General features: G+C 39.1%; 1 pseudogene; it reads left to right on the top strand.

Moving 5' to 3' along the window:
* The first annotated feature begins 590 nt into the window (after positions 1 to 590).
* LOC101834275 lies at positions 591 to 11,608 on the top strand (annotated as a pseudogene).
* Positions 11,609 to 16,185: the final 4,577 nt, after the last annotated feature.

The raw sequence follows: 16,185 nt of genomic DNA, 5'->3' as shown, positions 1-16,185 counted from the left end.
CTCAGCAAGCATATCACAAGGCACACAGTAAGACGCCAAGACAAAAGACTAAACCTGGCACAATGGTACATGTCTGTGATTTCAGCACACAGAGGGCTGAGGAAGGAGGCTAGAGATTTTCAGCCTAGCCAAGGACACAAACTGGGCTACATATTTGCCTGGGCTCCATAATGAAACCCAGTAATCAGAGAAAGCCAAACTAAAACTTCATTGAGATTCCATCTCACCTTAGTCAGAATGACAGTCATTAAGAAAGTAAGTACTAGCAAATGTTGGTAAGAACATAGGAATAAAATCTTTCATCTACTGGTGGAGATGTAAACATGCTGGCCACTGTGGAGCTAAAAGTAGTTCTATCACATGACCCAGCTATACACTGATATTTACTGGTAGGACTCCCACCTCATTATAACACAAAGGTAACTATATATTTAATGGGGGAAGTCCTTCTGTGTATATGTTTGTCTTATTGGTTTGTAAATAAAGCACTGTTAGCTAGTAGGGAATCAAGATAGGTGGGACTAGGAGTCGAGAAGTCTGGAAAATGTACTCAAGGGTAGAGAGTAGCCATGTGATTCTGGAAATAGAGGATGCATGAAGTTGGTGTCCTCGGTAAGATAAGACCTTATAGAAACATATATATTAGTAGTTATGGGTTAATACTTAAGACAGAACTAGCCAATAAGAAGACCTGGACATTGGCCAACAACATTGTAACTAACAGAGTCTCTGTGTGCTAATTGGGGTTGATGAATTTCTAGGACCAGGTTGGTGGGAAGAATGCTTGTTACATATATTAACATTAATTGTGACACTATGTGCAATACCTACATTGTCCAACATCAGAGGAATGAATAAAGAAAATGTACTATGCATATAAAATAAGATTTTTCAGTCACAAAGAAGAATGAAGCCATATTATTTGTAGAAAAATTGATGCAACTTGAGATAATCTTATGAAGCAAATAATTCACCAGGACTATGACAACAACATTAAGCTGAACAATACCAACTAAAGATTGACTTTGGACTAAAAACTGCTCAGAACAATTTCAAAGTGACAAGCTGAGATATTCCAGCCTCACAGACACTGTTCAGAACAATAGCAAGGTGGCTAGCTGAGGTGATTCAGCCTCACAAACTACTCTAGCCAAGACTTGAAAAAAATCCTGCACTTTCCTATTATGTAGAGACTGAACAAAATTGGTACAGTTTGGCATTTAATCAATTTTTTCTTTTCAGGGTCCTCTAAAGATATCATTGCCCCCAGACAGCATGAAAACAACTTTAAGAACACAATATCCACATTCCCAAAAGATAAGGTGAGTAGTTTTTGACCATTCAATGAGTTATGCATATTTTTCATTGTTTAGGGGAACTGGTTATGAAATATTGTTAGTTGTGGTCAGGAGAAAAATTGAAGTAAGGGTATTAATTCAAAGTTTTTGGTTTTTAATGGAATATAGGTATAGGATAAAAGGTAGACTATTGAATCTACTCTGAAAAGAAAAAGGGAAGAATATAGATAAGATGAAAAGGTAGATTATTCAATATACTTTTAAAAATCAACTACCATTTTTAAATAGTTTACACTGGATTGGACTTCTATATATTGTATACAAATATTGCATATTGATACAAATTTGAGATTAATTTGTTAAGACATATTGTATATACCTTTCTAATTTTGTTCAAGAGAGTGTATCTATACAGCTCATTTATCAATGTAATGCAAATTTCTAGTTCTTGAAAGTAATTATTACCAACTATATAAGATAATAAGGAAATGTAGGTGAATAATTAGTGATCTGCTACAACTGAACACATTAGGTATTTTTCTAAGTCAAAGAGAAATATATTTTAGATAGACAGGCCATCTTCAAACACTTCAGAGATCTACAGGATATGGTATTTGATATGTTTTAATAACATAGGTATTTTTTATGACAATGAGACATGTCTGCTCCTAGCAGCACCAATCTATTTCAGAGAAGATGGTGGGTATCAAAGAAACTCCACATGTAGTTTACTTTCTTTGTGGCAAAAGTAAGCCACTAAGCAAGAAGGTGTTCTTGCCTCACCTGCTGACAGTATGCTGTCCAAACTGGACAAGCAGGACACCAAAAACAGTGACTGCAAACTTTACCAAAGCAAGTCAGGACAGTCCTTCAGAATATCCTGCTCCACAGAAAATCTTGTCAGATGTGATAGGCCTGTAAACTGAAGATGGCTGCCCCAACACTGCAGAAGAATGTTGGGTAACTATCCAGGTAACCAGATGTTTAATCATTTCTCACATTTTTGGAGGTTGCACTTCTTGTTTACTCAGTTAATATTATTTCCTTTGTGGGTCTCTGGGAGAATTAAAGACTAGATAGAGTTTTCCTTGTTTACCAGACTCAGAAAGGAAACTCACTAAAGAAAAGTAAAGTGTAAAAGGTTGAGAGGCATTAAAAGACAATTTGATAATGCAAATTATAATAAAAATTAAATTAGGTACAAGCCTTTGGACTCAGCAAGATAAGATAGATAATGAAATATTTTGTCTGAATTTGTTAAATGCAAATGGACTAGATATTTTCTGAATTTGTCAAGTGCAAATAGACTAGACATTGCTGATGTAATGATTGCCTGTATATATTGTATATATTAGTTTTACTTAATGTATATAGTTTTTCTTATGTTAGTTGTAGCCTTCTTCTTTGTGTATTAGAAAAAAGGGAGGAATTGTGGTCATATAATGATTCAAAAGCAAATCCAGCCTCAAGCTATAGAGATCAGGCAATGGTGATAAACACTTCTAATCCCAGCAGCCATAGAGTTAGGTGGTGGTGGTACACACTTTTGATCCTAAAACAGGATTAAGAGGGAGGTGGACCTCTGTTAGTTCAAGGCCACACTGACTACATGAAATTGATCCAGTCCTAAAAGAAACAGCTCACACAAAAGTGATGCTAGCACTTAGGATCACATACCTTTAATCCCAGAACTAGGGAGGTGGAGACAGGAGAGACAGGAGTGATATGGGTGGGTGTGGAGGAGACAGGAATTAAGAGCCTTTTGCCTCTGAGGATTTGTGGAGACAGAATTGCCATTTCAGCTTGGTAGATGAAAGATCTACTGGCTTGACTGCTTTGCTTCTCTGATCTTCAGCTTGAAGCTTGAACCCTGATATCTGTCTCTGGGTCTTTTATTCACTGTGCTACAAATAATTTAATAAATAATAATTTAGTAATAATTTAAATCTCTGTGCCATTATTAAAGGGTTGGCAATGCAAAGAAAGTATGACAAGAAAGTTCAGCTACAAATCATTGATGAATTTTTTGTTTTATATTTATTTTTATTATTTTTAAAACAATCTTATTTTACATACCAATCACAGTTCCCCTTCCCTCCCTTCTTCCAACTTCCCCCACCCTCTACCCACTCCACCCCTCATCTACTCCTCAGAGAGACAGAGAGAGGCCTCCCATGGGGAATCATCAAAGTCTGTCACATCATTTGAGGCAGAACCAAGGCCCTTTCCCCTGCATCCAGTCCTAGCAAGGTGTCCCTCCATAGGGAATTGGCTCCAAAAAGCCAGTTCATGCACTAGAGAAAATACTGGTTCCACTGCCAGAGGCCCCATAAACTGTTCAAGACCCGTAGCTGTCATCCACATTCAGTGTGCCCTGTTTTGTCCCATGAAGGTTCCCCAGCTGACAGTCTGGAGTCAGTGAGATCCTACTTCCTCGGGTCAACTGACTCTTTGGGTCTCCCCAACATGGTCCTGAAACCTTTACTCATATTATCATTCCAACCTCTCTACTACTGGAGTCCAGGAGCTAAGCCCAGTGCTTAACTGTGGATCTCTGCATCTGCTTCCATCCATTACTATGATGGCAGTTAAGGTAGCCAACAATCTGATTGTAGAGGAAGGGCACTGTTTCCACTATTGCTTAGACTCTTAGCTGGGGGTCATCTTTGTGGATTCCTGAGAATTTCCCTAGTGCCAAGTGTAATTTAAGAAAAGTGGCACTTGAGAGAAAAATACCATGTGACAGGGTTCAAACAGGGGATTTTTAATTAGGGAAAGGGATCATAAAAAGAACAAAGGAAAGGGGGAAACCAGCCTCCAGAGACAGGAGTAGCAGGAGAGAGGAGACAGGAAAGAGGAAGAGAGAGAGGAAAGGGGGGGAACAGACAGAGAGAGGGAAAGAATGAGAAGGATGGGAAGTAGGCAGGGCTCTTTTAAAGGGGAACACTGGTGATGCTCTTAGTAGCTTCAGCTGAGGGTGTATCCCTTCAGAAACCCAAGGACAGGCCAGTACAGATGGCTGAATACTAACACCAAGTTTCTCATTAACCCTGCAATGGCTCCTTCTATCGAGGTATCTCTTTCCTTGTTCTCCTTCTCTGTCCTTTCCCCAACTCCACCTTCCTGATCCCTAATGTTCTCCTCTCCACTCCCCACTCCCATAACACTCTCCCCCCTCTCCCCATGCTCCCAATTTACTGAGGATATCTTGTCTGCTTCCCCTTCTTCGGGGGAGGGGGTTCGTGTATGTCTCTCTAGGGTCCCCTTGGTTTCCTGGTTTTTCTGGGGTTGTGGATTGTAGGCTGGTTATTCTTTGCTTTATTTATAAATGAGTACATGTCATGTTCATCTTTCTGTGTCTGGGTTACCTCACTCAGTATTGTTTCTTATGGTTCTATCCATTTGCCTGTGCCATTGTTTTTTACCACTGAGTCGTACTCCATTGTGTAACTGTACCACATTTTCTTTATTCATTCTTTGGTTGAGGGGTATCTAGGCTGCTTCCAGGTTCTGGCTATTACGAATAATGTGGCTGTGAACATAGTTGAACAAATGTCCTTGTGCTATGATTGTGCATCCTTTGGGTATATACCAAAGAGTGGTATCGCTGGATCTTGAGGTATATTGATTCCTAATTTTCCAGGAAACTGCCATACTGATTTCCAAAGCAGCTGTACAAGTTTGCATTCCCACCTCAATAAGGAGTGTTCCCCTGTAGTTCTTGCCATTTGTTCTTGTTGCCTCACTAACAGTAGGTCTTAAGGGTGTTTGTTCTTACTTTTCCTTCTCCTTGTGTATACTTGGTATTTGCTCTTTGTATATAGTTTTGTATCAAGTCTAAATCTTTTTCTTTAGACTAAAAGGGGAATTGTAGTGATAGATCTACCTGTGGCACAGACCATGCCCATTTGGGTGTGATCACAGGTGCATACATGAGCATGTAGAATTTGGTCTGGGGTCCAGGACAGGTTTACTCTCTCTTGGTTCCAGTTGGGTCACAGAGAGCATCAGGGTGTGGATCCTCAGAGCTGGAACTTGTGGGTTATCTGTTTCTCACGTAAGTGACTTCTCCCCAAACAAAACCTATATCTATGCTAGTCCCATGTATCTTAATCTGTACATTCACATTCCCCTTTGTCCACATCCTCTCTAGCACAAGCTTTCATTAGTGTTTTTGATTCTAGCCATCCTGACAGGTATAAGATGGTATCTCAGAGTTATCTTAATTTGCATTTCAAATATTTCTAATGGTTATGATTCAGTACAATTGGATGAGGAGTGTTTAGTAGTAGAGAACAATTGAGTAATTCAGAAAGGCAACAGTGTTTCAGTAACACGCACTTGACACAGATAATGAGGCCAAATAAGAATAGCCACCAACAGATAATCACTTGGTAATCTGGTGACTGGAGGGTATAATAAATGGCTTGGATACCAGAATTTTGGCTACATATATAAGAACTAAAAAAGTATTTGGAGGAATAAGAGGAGCAAGTCTCCTTCATAATTTGAGAAAGAAGCTGTGAATACAAAAGAAAGATAAATTCTGTGTTGCTGAATTAAGGTTAAAGCAATTGATATGAAGTTATTGATTTCAATATGTATGAGTATAAATGGAATTAATGTGGATAGATAGATAGATAGATAGATAGATAGATAGATTATTTGGTGAGAGAGCCTAGGAAAATGCATTTCAGCATTACTGAAAGCATTTAGCACTTGACAGGTGCTAAATATCATTGCACTCAATGGCCTATAGGTCTTTGGACAACTAATGCCAGGACCAGCGTATGGAAAGAAAATATTGACCCTGAAATGAACATAAAAAGAAGACATGTAATTTGGGGTGAAATCCCTAAAGTGGGGTACAATTTGAGCTTTGAGGTAAATTCTTAGCAATAGATAATATCTGCTAAATGACAGTCATGAGTTCAAATTTATATAAACAAATAGACTTTAGGTAATCAAAGAAAAAATAAATGTGAAAAAGGGAAAATAATTTCTTTCTAGTAGAATGTCAACTTATAAATGAATAAAAATGTCAAAATTAATGAGCAGGACTATCCACTTAACAAAAATCCACTCAGTTTTTTTAAGCCTCCTACAAGCATCTGTGCATTTTCCTATAAAAGTTTTAGAAAAAGAAATCTTCAAAGTCAGTCTAATCCCCTCTTGGGTGCCTAATATCTGCTCTGGTCCCTCTTCTGCAATCCACTATGATGTATAATAGCAAGAATCCATCTTGTTAGTACAGTTCAGTCAGAATTTTCCTCGTGCCTGTTCATGCTTGGAAATTCTCCATCCGCCTACATCAATCTGTCCTTGGCTATAAGCTCCAACTTGTTCATGATGTATTCATCTCCATCAAAGTGCATTGTATTCGTTGTCTTTTTTATCATGAGGGTCCTGAGGGTTCTGAGTACAAACATCCCTGACATATTTAACAAATTTTCTTAAATTATTATTCAGTAATATTAGAAATCTCCATTTGCCCATGATGCTAATGACTAATTTAGCAAGAAACAAATAGACACAAAAAAACTAGTAGATAAAACCAAAAAGTGAAATGAGATGTTATGTAATAACAATGGGTTGCCCCCAAAATAGTTACAAATAAAAGTAAGGGGAGGTAACTTTGTAATGGAGAAATATGGTAGGCACGATTTTAATCAAACAATCAAGTTTCTAACCAACAGTAGTGTAGGTAGATAAGAACATGGGATAATTATATTTGATGGCCCAAGCTAAAATAATTATTGTTCATCTAATCAACAAAATATCATACAAACCTAAACACATAGGTATTCTATAATATCTTTGTCCTCTAATCCTCAAGGAAGGATTTAGAAACATTCCCAGGTTTAAGAAGACTTAAGGATCTACATCACAGGCGCCTTGCATAATCCTTGATGGACTCGTTTCACTATAGTAAGACTGGAATGGATTCTCTGAATAGATTGGACTTTTCATACTGTTTTTATGTGAATTGAAATTCCCAGGGGGGGAAATCCTGATCTTGTTAAATATCTACAAGGTGAATTGCTCAAAATTTCTGTGATTATGGAAAACTGAAATGTTGCAGGTCCAGAACCAATTATCTTGAGCTTCCTTTAGCCGTCAAATAGGCATTTATTGCCCAGACTGTGTATGACTTAACACCCTTGTGGCTATCAGTAAAATATGTTTTTAACACAGTGTGTTGACATTGAGATTAAAAAGATGGCTCAGTGGGTAAGATCACATACTCTCTTGCAAAGGACTCAAGTTCAACTCCCAGCACCCACATCAGGCATCTCACACCCACCTGGAATTCCAGCTTCACTTCTGCAGGCACCTACATTCACATGCATATACCCATACACAGAGAAAACAAAATAAAATGGAAACTTAAGAACATGGAAACAGACCCCTAGCTTCCACCAGCTCAAAGGCTAGGAACTTCATCAGGTAGCATCTGAGAGCTATAGAAGTTTCCTCACTTCGCTTGTAATCCACTTATCTGATGTTCCCACTAACATATTTTTTCTTTATCTTTTTACACATGTTACTCTCAGTTCCCTCCCCCTCTCCTCTTCCCCCGCTTTCCCAATCCTCCCACCCCCCTTCCCACTCCATCATCCCCCCCCTCTGCTCTCCCCATACCTGTGCCCTGGCTTCAGATGAGCTATCTTCCGGGCTGCTCCTGGCATCAAGAGGACCCACACACACAGGAAAGACCCAGACCCCATCCCTGGCTCTTCTCACACCTGCACCTAGGCTTCAGGTGAACTAGGGTTCACTTGGGGACCCCTTCCCGGCCCATCACCTACTCACTCTATCTTCCAGGGCTGCTCCTGGCATCCAGAGGACCCGCCCACACAGGAAAGACCTTCCAGACCCAATCACCGGCTCTCCCCACTAGCGTATTTTTAAAAGTCCTTGATTTATGATTTTCTTTGTCCTGTTACTTCATCAAACTGTTCCAGTAGATTCATCTAAATTTGTATTCCTGGGACATAGTCATTCATATTTGGCTGCAGAATAAATTATGTCTTATTCTCTGAGATGAGACAGTTTTGCATTAATACTTGAAGCAATGATGAATGTTTGGAAGTTGTTTCAAAGCTCAACTTCTGAGAGACAGTTGCTATGACACTAAAAGTGAGAATGTGGTAAACCAGAGGATTATAGATTGAAAATACCCAAGAGAGAACTAAGAACACAGATTCTGGAAAGCAAGGGATTTTTTTGCATGAAGAAAGCCCTGTAGATGTTTTTACTTCTGATAAAATTGTGGGAGAAGGAGAAATCTATCATAAACAAAAATGAGAAAAAATGTTAACAGTCATGTGTGGGCTGGAATAAAATATTAAAGGAACCTTCACAGCCCCTAGTGGTCTGTGCTTATCCCCGGAATGCAAATGAAAGACAGAATGTGGAGACATAAACCTGTAATCCCAGTATTAGGGGTGGGAGGGGAGATAGGATCTTAGAGACTGATTGGCCAACCAGTCTAGTCAAATCAGTGACTTAGGGATGCATAAGAAATCCTGCTCCCACAGTGAAGTGGGAAGTAATTGCAGTAAATACCTAGGTTGGCTTCTGAACAAAGATACACACACACACACACAGAGAGAGAGAGAGAGAGAGAGAGAGAGAGAGAGAGAGAGAGAGAGAGAGAGAGAGAGAGAGAGAAAGCAAATTTCATTTCAGGTACTAAACTTAGAATATTTCATCTATTAAGCAATTGTTAAATATTATATCAAAATATAATTAATAAATATACCATAAAAATTAAATATAATTACACAATGACAACTATAAAACATTCCTTAGAGATATTAATGATCCACATGAAAGAAAAGCTGTAACAAGCTTACTGTTAAATTTTACCTATACATTAAACTTACTCTTAAAATCCAAACAGGTTAAGGAAGTTGACACAGCACATATATAATTTTATGGGAAAGCTCAAGATTTTGAGCCATAAATATCTATTTATTAAAAATAGAGGAAAGGGTGCCTGAACTGGCCTTCCCCTGTAAATAAATTGGTGACTACTCTAATTGTCATCACAGAACTTTCATCCAGTAATTGATGGAAGTAGATGCAGAGATCCACAGCCAAGCACTGGGCTGAGCTCTGGGAGTCCAGTTAAGAGAGAGAGGAGAGATTATATGAGCAAGGAAAGGTCAAGATCATGACAGTGAAACCCACAGAGACAGCTGACCTGAGCTTGTGGAAACTAGGAAGTTGACATGGGACAGACCTAGGCTGTCTGCATATGGGTGAGAGTTGGTGTAGCTTGGTCTTCTATGGGGTCCCTAGCAGTGTGAAAAGGACCTATCCCTGATGCATGTGCTGGCTCTTTGGAATCTATTCCCTATGGTGGAATTTCTTATTCAGCCTTAATGCAGTGAGGAGAAGCTTGATCCTGTCTCAACTTGATATGCTATGCTTTGTTGACTTGCATGGGAGGCTTTGCCCCTTCTGAATGGAGACAGAGGGGGGATGCATGTGGATAAATAAAAGGCAGGTGAGGAGAGGGAACAGGAGGAGAGGAGGGAGGGGAAACTGTGGTTGGTATGTAAAATAAAAAAGAAAAGAAAAATATTTAAAAATTAACATTTATTCATTTATTTTCCTGAGGCAAGGTCATCTTATGTTGTATAGGATGGCTTTGAACTCCTCGGCTCAAGCAAACTCCATGGTGGAAGTACCATTTGAGCTATAAAATTCAGCACATAAACAATACCACCCGCCAAAACAACAATGACAAGAATGGCCTAATCCATTAAAGTCCATAGTTCTGGGATCTAAATTTGCTTTTTGCTTCTGTGGTTCTGCTTCTGGGTAACTGTTCCTGATAACTGAGCTATGTCAACCCAGAACAGGGTTTTGTGCTTAAAAGCTCAGCCTGAGAAAGGCTCAGTGCTACAATGGGATCCCAAATACCCAGTGTAGGCACAGATCAGCTAATAAAGACATTCTACAGGCCTAAACCTATGTCCAAGCAATCTTCCCTTGTGAATACTCCACAGCACTGTGATATTTGGATAAACTTACAGAACTGTACTGATGTATATGTTAATTTGTGCAGTAAATATTTTTATTTGGTGTTGTAGCTGTTTGTTGTGGCCCTTTGTAGAAGAACTACTTGGACAGGCAATATGTAAGTGGCAGTGAGCCTATAAAAGTTTGTAGGCATTTAACAAAGGAACCACTCCATGACTTAGACAAATCAGACTCCTCCAGTCTTTCGTCATGACCCCACCCTGACAGCCACCAAGCAGGCCCAAATCTGTCAATGATAGACATTATGATTCCCAGCCTTGAGATGTCCTGGCATCTGCATGTTACCTACAGGCCCTCCCTGGGCCTCTGGAGAATCTAGCATATGCATAGAAGCTGCCTCCCAATCCTTCCCCTCAGGCTCCATGGAACTATGAGGACTTCGGTTTTGGAGGGCCCTACAACCAGGTACAATATGGCATGACTATCCTTGAGCAGATTACCAGCAAGTCATCCAGCCTGCTCTCTGAGTGCCTATACCCAGTGCAGAATAAATTGCACCCTGAATTACCCTAGCCTCTAGGACCAAAAGAGAGGCCTGCAGATATACTGCTCTTTCCCAAGACCCAGAGGACCAGCTCTATCATCCACCACCTAACAGAGCTGGAGCTCTTGAAGATTCCTTAGAACATCTTGCAGAGTTGAGATCACAGGGTCTGGAGGCTCTCTCTGCAACTTCTGTACCTAGAGTTCCTAGCAACAACCTAGCAACCTCCAAACCCAATGAACTATAAAAACTATATAGAATTATAGAAAGTTTTTTATCACTTATCCTATGGACACCGCCATGGAAGTGGTGAAATTTGTGAGCTTTTTCTTGGTGAATGACTCCAAACTGCAACTGACATTTATAAGGGTAGAATTGGAGGTACTGATGCCATTAAATAGTTGGAGCACTGCCTTAAAGATGAGACAGTAATGATAATCATAGACATCAGCCCCAAATGCAAACAGGATACAGAAGGCACTGAGTCAAAGCTGGACAAGGATGAGCATGGCTTATATGCTAATCATGGCTTCCATTAGTGTAATGATACAAATTGATTTCATAAAACAGGGAACCATGAACTTCTGATTCATCCCTATGCTCTTGACAAATGCCAAGAAGCAGCACATGCCCACCTGGCTCAAGAACACTTCTGTTTCCAGCCAGTCCAAGAGTAAAGATCCTGCAGTAGCTGCTCCAAGAGGAAGAGCATGTGGCTCCTTCCTGAGGTCCTCTGCCCACCCTTCGGGTGATAGCCTTGTGGTATCAATAACCTCCAAATCAGTGGGACCCCATCCTGTTCTTCTAGCTGAGGCTGGGTGATGGCACTTGAGGCTATTTCTCAGTGTCTCCTGGAGGCATTCAGTACCCAGGTCACCTCTTCTGCATGAGTTCCCTGTCTTCCAATATTTTGACTGCTCTTTATTTCCTGCCTTTGAAAAACACACAAAATACCCACATCCTCCGAGTCTGAGTTGTCCACACTGGACTTCCAAGACTTAGTTAGTGGATACTACAGGGGATGGCAGCAAACACATGACAACAATGCTCTGTAATCACTTCATCTACTTTTATATGTTTGACAGATGCTGTGTGTCCTCAAACCAAACTGATTCATGGTCAAATGATAAAATGGATGTTTGGAGAAATTTTACTTAGAGCAATTGAATCTCTGATAGATACACTAAATGACTACAAACAATTACACTGAATTATAAAACTATCATATAGACCAGATTGTTTCTTAAAATCTGGAATGAATCGAGCTGACCTAAGGCGGTTCAGGAAATGTGCAACTGTATCTGTCAATGTGGACAAGAATTCTGATCATAGTCATGTATAACTAGCATTGTTGGCCAAGGTTTGCTACTAGGAAGGAAGCCTCAATAATCAAGTGAACAAGGTGCATCAACATGCGGATGTCCACCAGTACGTCTCATCAACTCTAGTTTTTATTCACTGAGCCAGCCACGATGAAGACATGAAGGTTTATGAGGTGAAGAAAAATGATCTTCCCTCTCTTCTTCTTCTATTGCTACTGAAGACACTGATTGCAATGCTGTCATTAGTAAGCACTAAACATCCACAGATTCTCCACTATTATTTGTTTTGTTGAATCACTTCTTCCACACAGAGAAAAGCAATTCATCTTACACTGAGTTGGAAAATTAACATAAAACTGTATCTTGTTTAGGAAGTATTATAGGCATGCACCCCATGATCTCTTCTTATGGCACTAGATTAAAAATCTATAGTTAAAACTAAAACAGTTGATCAAAGAGCATGCTGTTGTAAGAAACATGCTTCTGTTTATAATTCAGATTCATGTCTACACGTAAGTTTTGAATGTATGCTTTCTGTAATCATCACATTGGTCCACCACTGACTCCAGCATCTTGGGTTTCTAACAAGGTAGCACATTGAACCCAAGGGAGACTGTTTTAAACAGTTTGAACCATGTGAGAAAATAAGGATAAATCATTGTCTTAGAGGAGTAAGCATCTGAGTTTTCTGTTTACGTTAAGTGCTGTAACAACCTAAGGAAGAGAAGACAACATGTGTTCTGAAGTAGTCTTTGTCAGTATTCACCTGTCTCTGAATTGTGAAACCCAAAGTATTGATATTTGCAAGCGTTCCCCAAACTGGTTAGTAGAAAACTTCTCTTATTAAACAATAGACAGTAAGAGCCAATGCACTAAAAAAATGAGAATTAAAAAAGATGTCAGACTAGACCCTACAAATGGCCATCATCACACTGTAAGAAAAACATTAGGTTACTCACCCAAATGTGATTTAATCATTGGAAATGTCAGCATGTCCTTTCTCCCTCCAGGTTCCCAGAAACAATAGCATGGAAACCAATGCTGCTGTGTGATGAGAAAGGAGAAGGGCAGATCCAAACTAGCAACCAGTTCAGTCACAGTGCATGATTCAAATTAGGAAACCTGCGCCAAGCCATGGCAAGTCAGTACCAAAAACGGGAAGCCTTTATGAAGTCAGTCCAGCAGCTCTACTTCCCAAGTGAAGGAAATCCCCTCACTTAATATCGCACAAAGCCAACTTGTTTTTTTTCTTTCAGCTTTATTGACATATAATTAGTAAACTATAACTGTCTGTATTTAAGTTTTGCAAGTTAATGTTTTGACATATAAAACCTGAATTGCCACAATCATACTAGTTTGCACATGTATTACCTTGCATACTAGCTTTTTCTTGTAAGTACTCATGAGAACTATCTACTAGGCACATGTAAGATGGTATATTAACTGTAACCACCTTGTATATTACATCTATAAAAGTTAATCATCTTTCACAGATAAAATATTGATTAGTTATCACTTCATTTTTCCTGTTCCTGGCTCATTGCAAGCAGGGCAAACACTATTCTACTCTCTATTTTTACCTTGCATGTGTGAACGAGATCAAATATTTGTCTTTATACATCTGGTGTTCACATCACATGCAATACATAAGACACAACTATGGAACTACAAGATTTAAACGTTTCCCCTGTGTTTTGTCTTTCTTCAGTCCAATCATGCCTTGTTATTTTGATATTTTTTTCAGAAGGAGTGTGTTTATTCTGTTTTGTATTTGCACAATCACAGCTAAGAGTGGCTTTGAGTCGTAGAAGAGACTTTGAACTTAGAATTTTTAAAGGCTATTATTATTGGTAAGAACTTGCAGAGTCTGGAAATAGACTCAATGCATTCTGCATTATGAGATGGTCCTGAACCTGTGAAGGCCATGGGTGTGGTGCTATGGTTTGAATATAAAATGTCTCTCACAGAACCATGTGTTGAACACATGATCACCAAGTGATGGATCTATCTTGGAAGCCACTGAAAACTTTAGGAACTGAAGGAAATATACCACAGAGAGTCACTTGTCCCCAACTCCTTCCTGTCCCACCCACTGCAGCGCAGACCAAGTGAAGTAAAGAAGGTCCTCAGTCACCATGATGTTCTGCCTTATAGTGGCCTCAAAACAGAGGCTGGAAACCACTGCCTCACTCCTCTGAAACTATCAGCTAAAATAAGTATTTTCATCTTTAAGCTGTTATGTATTTGGTCATAGCAATAATAAGTAACTGGGGATAACAAATGAAAACTGGTAACATATAACTCCTGTCGTGAAAAAAAACATTTAAAACCATGTCATTACCTTGATAGATTCAAAAATAATCATTTGACCAAATTCAATGATTAATGATACTGAATTTATGATAAAGAATACTAGTAGAACTATTATACAAGGACTCTATCGTGAATGCCATGTGCAAAGTTATTGTTTGTTTTGTCTTTCACAAAAAGGGATGGTTTCCACAGACAAGAAAATAAGATCAATACATATTTGTATGAGTACCACAATATTATAATATTAATTGGTTAAATGCCATTTGCAACCACAGATGCACAAGTGTAGAGCCCATGGGCATAAAGAGCTGCCTTTATTCGTAGGTTTAAAACAATCCTTATGTCTTAGATAAAGAAAGGAATATACTCAGTGAACAGGCAGACTCTGACTTCATGACAATTATAGTAAAGAGTGGGAGAGATTAGGTATTTCATAAATTAGAAACAATGTCTCATCAACCATTGAAAATAGGTACTTTACCAGCAGGGACTCACAAACTAATGCTTAGGTAGTATCTTGGTTCATAAATGTAGTCAGACCCAAACTGAGGACTTATTGTTTTATCATCCAATTTGTGAACCATTTGTAGTATGAACCAATATCTTGCTCATGCTCCTCAAAGATGTCCTGGGTTAACAAGCAATTACTTAAGAGACTTCTAACAGACAAATCTTCAAACTCTAAGCCACAGTCCCCATCAGTTTCAATACCAAATGACCAGAATCCTTGAGAGACAGTAACTAATTTAATTTTGGCATTATTTTAAACAGGACAAGAATAGTTTAGTCTTTAAAGTCTTGTAGAATGGAGAAGTGGCTATGCAGGAAACTATGTGGTAAAACCTAGAAGTATACCTATGAGTATTAAATTGCGATTAAAGGTTGATATTTTCTTTAAGACTTCAGATAGGTATTGCAGTTTCTACTGATGATAACTGAGACTAATTTATAGATTATCAGCAATTTGCTTTACTGTGCATATAAATATTGATTGTAAGAAGCAAATGGAATCCTTCACTCTCCCTTCTCATCCATTCTACTTAACTAATCAATCATCCTGTGACCACCTCCAAGTCAATTTCTCTTAGAACAACTATGCATGGCATCAGGGATTTTAATCAGATTTTCAGTAATTTGAACAAGGACTGGATTTCCACAGCAGCTGACTTACAATAAATTATTTCCATTCAGTTTGAGGGATATACCTATTAATGTCAACACACTATAATACCTTTGCACTTTTGATCATGATTTGGTTTGTCTACAGTATAAGTGTCTCTTAAATATCTGTGTGCTGAGCCATGTGGTGGTGGCACACGCCTTTAATCCCAGTACTCAGGAGGCAGAGGCAGGTGGATCTCTGTGAGCTGGAGGCCGGGCTGGACCGATAGCCTCCAAAACAATACAGAGAAACCCTGTCTCGTAAAAACCAAAAAAAAAAATTCTGTGTGCTGGAGGCTGCTGAGGCTGTAGAGTCTTTATGAGTTGGGGCATGGTAAAAGATAATTAGGTCATTCAGTGTGCCACCCACAGAAAGGTTTGATTCCCATGGAAGCGAGTTGTTTTGAAAAGCAAGCTGGCCTCATCCCAGCCTCACCATTTGATGTCTCACAAGTACTCCCTTAATGGTGATGACATGCATCGTGGAGCCCTTGCCAGAAATGAGCAGATAAAGATACAGATCATTGATTTATAATTACCAGCTTCCAAAAGT

Source organism: Mesocricetus auratus, unplaced genomic scaffold, assembly GCF_017639785.1.
Source record: "Mesocricetus auratus isolate SY011 unplaced genomic scaffold, BCM_Maur_2.0 Super-Scaffold_100014, whole genome shotgun sequence".
NCBI classification, from domain to species: Eukaryota; Metazoa; Chordata; class Mammalia; order Rodentia; family Cricetidae; genus Mesocricetus; species Mesocricetus auratus.
The sequence above is the reverse complement of the archived record's forward strand: the minus strand, read 5'-3'. Positions and strand labels throughout refer to the sequence as shown.